The following is a 6,371-nucleotide window of genomic DNA, read 5'->3' on the forward strand; positions in this document are numbered from 1 at the left end:
CCCATAACCTGTCTATTTGCACTTTATCAGTTTATTTATTCATGTGTGTATATATTTATATAATGGTATATGGACGCACTGATCTGTTCTGTATTCATGCCTACTAACTCTAACAGAATTTCATGGTCCTATCAGGGACACATGACAATAAACTCTCTTGAACTTTTGAACTCTTGAAAATCATGAGGGGAATAGATTGAGTAGATGCACAGTTTCTTGCCGAGAGTAGGGGAATCGAGGACCAGAGGACATAGGTTCAAGGTGAAGGGAAAACATTTAATAGGAACCTGAGGGGTGACTTTTTCACACAAAGGGAAGTTGGTGTATGGAATGAGCTGCCAGAGGAGGTAGTTGAGTCAGGGAATTATCCCAAAGTTTAAGAAACAGACAGGTATATGGATACGACAAGTTTGGTGGGATATGGGCCAATGTGGGCAGGTGGGACTAGTGTATCTGGGACATGATGGCCGGTGTGGGCAAGTTAGGCTGAAGGGCCTGTTTCCACACTATCACCCTATGACTCTAACTCTCGTCAGAAAGAAGATAATTTCTTCAAAGTAGACATATCTTGAGGAGATTTCGCAGTGCAGCAGACACAATGTGTAGGAAGGAACTGCAGGTGCTGGTTTAAACTGAAGATAGTCACAAAAAAGCTGGAGTAACTCAGCGGGACAGGCAGCATCTCTGGAGAGTAGGAATAGGGTGACGTTTTGGGTCGAGACCCTTCTGCAGACTAGTCGCATCCGTACTGCATCTTTTCTCTCCGTATTGTCCTGTTTGACACGTGGAATTCTGCCGTGTGAACTCACGTTTAAACCTTTGTTTATCTTTAGATGCTCCACAGAATCTCTCAATCACTTTCCCCGACAACGTGAACAGTTCCCGGGTCATTGTAAAGGCAGGAAACTCTGCAGCGATCCTCTGCTCCGTCCAGAGTTTCCCAACATCTAACCTGACGTGGAGACATCTCGGTGTCACGCTGAACACAACACGTTCCAGCAACGAGCTGTGGATGGAGTTCCCTCAGCTGACACGGCAGGATGCTGGGGTCTATCAGTGTGTGGCGGAGAATGAACACGGGACAGCAGAGAGGGATGTGACCGTCACTGTAGAATGTGAGTAGACACACACTGTCATGTCCCTCGAAACGTCATAAGGTCATATATGATAGGAGCAGAATTAGATGGCCGAATGGCCAAGTCTACTCAACCATTCAATCATGGCTGATCTATCTCTCCCTCCTAACCCCATTCTCCTGCCTTCTCATAGAGCCTTGGAATCATAATGATAGAGGGTGATCCAGCGTGGAAACAGGCCCTTCGGCTCAACTTGCTTTCAACGGCCTACATGTCCCAGCTAGATTAGTCCCACTTGCCCACGTTTGGCCCATATCCCTCCAAACCTGTCCTATCCATGTACCTATCCACGTCTGTTTCTTAAACACTGGGATAGTCCCTACCTCAACTACCTCCTCTGGCAGCTCGTTCCATACACCCACTGCCCTTTGTAGGAAAAAGTCACCCCCACGATTCCTATTAAATCTTTTCCCCTTCACCTTGAGCCTATGTCCTTTGGTCCTCGATTCACCCACTCTGGGCAAGAGATTCTGTGCGTCTACCCGATCTATTCCTCTCATGATATTATACACCTCTATAAGATCAGCCCTCATCCTCCTGCGCTCCAAGGAATAGAGTCCCAGCCTGCTCAACCTCTCTCTATCTCAGGGCCTCGAGTCCTGGCCACATCCTCATAAATCTTCTCTGTACCCTTTCCTGCTTGACAACACATTTCCTATATTTCCTCTCTCCTCTTCTAAGATGAGGAAGATTAGATAACATTATTGGAAGCATTGTGTGCAGTTCTGGTCACCACATTACAGGAAGGATGTGGTGAGGGTGCAGAATGCAGCCTGGATTAGATAGTATTAGCAATAAGGAGTTTTAAGGAGGGCACACAGTGGTCCAACGGTAGAGTTGCTGCCTCACAGCACCAGAGAACCGGGTTCGATCCTGACTACGGGTGTTTGTCTGTCGGGAGTTTGTAAGTTCACCTCATGGCCCGAGTTGGTTTTCTCCGGGTGCTCCGGTTTCCTCCCACACTCAAGTCATACAGGTTTGTAGGTTAATTGACTTGGTATAATTGTAAATTGTCCCTAGTGTGTGTGGGATAGTGTAAGTGTGCGGGGATCGCTGGTCAGCATACACATGGTGGGTCGAAGGGCATCTTTCCTTGCTTTATCTCTAAACTAAACTAAAGAGGTTGGAGAGATTTGGATTGTTTTCTATGGAGTTGATAAGTTCATAAGGTCATCAGGATGTCAGGACTTTCATATGAAGAAAGACTGGATAGACTCGGCTTGTACTCGCTAGAATTTAGAAGATTGAGGGGGGATCTTATAGAACTTACAAAATTCTTAAGGGGTTGGACAGGCTAGTTGCAGGAAGATTGTTCCCGATGTTGCGGAAGTCCAGGACAAGAGGGTCACAGTTTAAAGATAAAGGATAAATCTTTAAGGACTGAGATGAGAAAAACATTTTTTACACAGAGAGTGGTGAATCTCTGGAATTCTCTGCCACAGAAGGTAGTTGAGGCCAGTTCATTGGCTATATTTAAGAGGGAGTTAGATGTGGCCCTTGTGGCTAAAGGTATCAGGGGGTATGGAGAGAAAGCAGGTACAGGATACTGAGTTGGATGATCAGCCATGATCATATTGAATGGCCGTGCTGGATCGAAGGGCCGAATGGCCTACTCCTGCACCTATTTTCTATGTTTCTATAAGTGAAAGGAGCAGAATTAGGCCATTCGGCCCATCAAGTCTACGCCATTCAATCATGGCTGATCTATCTCGCTCTCCTAGCCCGATTGTCCTGTCTTCCCCTAACCCCTGACACCCGCACTAATCAAGAATCTATCTATCTCTCATAAATATATCCACTGACTTGGCCTCCACAGCCGTCTGTGGCAATGAATTCCACAGATTCACAACCGAGTTCAAAGGCTGAGGGGAGACCTGAGAGAAATATATAAAACTATGAGATGCATAGAGAAGGTAGACAGTCAGAATCTTTTTCCCATGGCGCAAATGTCAAGGTTGAGAGGGCAGAGCTTTAAGGTGAGAGGGGAAAATCGTAAAGGAGATGTGTGGGGCAGCTTTTACAATACGATACGACAGAACTTTATTTATCCCAGGAGGGAAATTGATTTGCCAACAGTCATAAAAACACAAAATACATGAAACATGAAATTAAAGTGACGAGTGGAAAGGATTGGGGGATGTGCAAAGATTACGTGGGAGGGTAGTGGGGAGGGGTCAGTCTCAGTCTACCCCACGACAGAAGGGGGAGGATTTGTACAGTTTGATAGCCACAGGGAAGAAGAATCTCCTGTGGCGTTCTGTGCTACATCTTGGTGGGACCAGTCTGTTGCTGAAGGTGCTCCTCAGGTTGACCAGTGTGTCATGGAGGGGGTGAGCTGTGTTGTCCAGGATGCTCCACAGTTTGAGGAGCATCCTCTCCTCCAAGACCACCTCCCGTGAATCCAACACGGCCCCCAGGACGGAGCCGGCCTTCCTGATGAGCTTGAAGCATTCATAGCAAAAGGATTTGAGTATAGGAGCAGGGAGGTTCTACTGCAGTTGTACAGGGTCTTGGTGAGACCACACCTGGAGTATTGCGTACAGTTTTGGTCTCCTAATCTGTGGAAAGACATTCTTGCCATAGAGGGAGTACAGAGAAGGTTCACCAGACTGATTCCTGGGATGTCAGGACTTTCATGTGAAGAAAGACTGGATAGACTCGGCTTGTACTCGCTAGAATTTAGAAGATTGAGGGGGGATCTTATAGAAACTTACCAAATTCTTAAGGGCTTGGACAGGCTAGATGAAGGAAGATTGTTCCCGATGTTGGGGAAGTCCAGAACAAGGGGTCACAGTTTAAGGATAAGGAGGAAATCCTTTAGGCCCGAGATGAAAAAAACATTTTTCACACAGAGAGTGGTGAATCTCTGGAATTCTCTGCCACAAAAGGTAGTTGAGGCCAGTTCATTGGCTATATTTAAGAGGGAGTTAGATGTGGCCCTTGTGGCTAAGGGGATCAGGGGGTATGGAGAGAAGTCAGGTATGGGATAATGAGTTGGATGTTCAGCCATGATCATATTGAATGGCGGTGAAGGGCCGAATGGCCTACTCCTGCACCTATTTTCTATGTTTCTATGCTGATCCCGTTGGTGTCCGCATCCTTCACCCTGCTGTCCCGGCACACGGCAGTGAAGATGATGGCACTGGCCACCACCGATTGGTAGAACATCTGCAGCATCTTGCTGAATGTTGAAGGAGCGGAGTCTTCTCAGAAAGCTCTGTCCTTTCATGGACAGGGCCTCAGCATTCTAGGACCAGTCCCGTTTACTGAAGATAGACACTAAATGCTGGAGTAACTCAGCTGGGACAGGCAGCAACACTGGAGAGAGGGAATGGGTGACGTTTTGGGGCGAGACCCTTCTTCAGACTGATGGTTTTTGTTCTCCCTGGTCAACTTTTGAACAGACCATGGACAGCATCTGCAACATACTGCCAAGGGCGGTGATTGAGGCAGAGAGGACAGTTCCTTCTCTCCAGAGATGCTGCCGGTCACACTGAGTTTACTCCAGCATTTTGCGTTTGATCTCCTAGAAACATAGAAACATAGATGCAGGAGTTCGCCATTTGGCCCTTCAAGCCAGCGTCGCCATTCAATATGATCATGGCTGATCTGAAATCAGTACCCCCGTTCCAGCTGATTCCACATATCCCTTGATTCCTTTAGCCCTAAGAGCTAAATCTAACCCTCTCTTGAGAAAAATCCAGTGAATTGGCCTCCACTGCCTTCTGTGGCGGAGAATTCCACAGATTCACAACTCTCTCGTGTCTTGTTCCTCCCTCTCCAGATGCGCCGGAGATTTCCTGGGATTCGGGATGCACTCGCAAACCTGAGAGTGTCACCTGTGTGTGTGCGGCCACGTGCAACCCACCCGGAGAGCTCACCTGGCGCCTCCCCATCGCCAACTTCAGCGGAAATCAAACCCGCGGACATCTCCACACCTGGCAGGTGGCAGGCGGGCATCTGGTGAATGGCACCCTCACCCTGAGAGGGGGTGATGAAGGGGAGGACGTGATGGTCTTGTGCTCAGTCCGTAACCGACACGGGGAAGCCTTGTTCAAGGTGTATCTGTCGATGGAAGGTGAGGACATCTCTGGGGGGAGGGAAGTCATCGAGCCATAGTCATGGTCATAGTGTGTAGGAAAGAACTGCAGATGCCTCGGTTTAAATCGAAGGTAGACACAAGATGCTGGAGTAACTCAGCGGGACAGGCAGCATCTCTGGAGAGAAGGAATGGGTGACGTTTTGGGTTGGTCTGAAGAAGGATCTCTTCCAGAAACATCACCCATTCCTTCTCTCCAGAGATGCTGCCTGTCCCTGCTGAGTTACTCCAGCATTTTGTGTCTGCCATAGTCATAGTCATACAGTGGAAACAGGCCCTTCGGCCCAACTTGCCCACAGCAGCCAACGTGCCCCATTTACACTAGTCCCACCTGCCTGCACTTGGTCCTAATCCCTCCAAACCTGTCCTATTCATGTACCTGTCTAATTCTCGAGCGCTGGCAACATCCTCATGAATATTCTCTGCACTCTTTCCAGCTTAACAACGTCCTTCTTCGAGCAGGGTGATCAAAACTGAACGCGATACTCCAAATGCAGCCTCACCAACGTCTTGCACAACAACTAGTATCAGCCATCTGGGGTAGGCAAGATATCATTGAGTCATAGAGTCACATCGCATGAAAACAGGCCCATATCCCTCTAAAGTCCTCTCGTAGTGATACAAAGGATACAAGGATACAAAGGACATTTATTATCACGTACACCAAATGATGTAGTGAAATTTGACTTGCACAGGAATTTGGCAGGAATAAAGATAAAGAAAAATAAACATAAAAGAATTTAACAATAAACATAAAAACATCCCCCCACAATGGTTCCCACTGTGTGTGGGAAGGCAGCAAAGTCCAGTCCAGTCCCATCCCTTGTTCACCCATAGTCGGGCCTATTTGGCCTCCGCAGCCAGTCCAATGTTATAGACCCTCTTGTCGGAAAGCTGGAACTCCGGCGTCGGGTGAACACTCAGCGGCTTGGAATGTCTGGAGCGGCTGCTTCCTCCCCGGAGACCGTGGTTCCCGAAGTCCTCAGGCCAGGCTGGTTGGAGTCTGGCGATCTCGGATCCCAGGCTCCGCGGTGTTTTAAATCCAGCGCTACCCGCCCGCGGCTGGCCGCCCGCAGCCACAGCTCCTCGGATGTTAAAGCCGTTTACCGCACGGCGACCCAGTAAGGCATCGGCCA

Source organism: Amblyraja radiata, chromosome 36, assembly GCF_010909765.2.
Source record: "Amblyraja radiata isolate CabotCenter1 chromosome 36, sAmbRad1.1.pri, whole genome shotgun sequence".
Lineage (NCBI taxonomy): Eukaryota > Metazoa > Chordata > Chondrichthyes > Rajiformes > Rajidae > Amblyraja > Amblyraja radiata.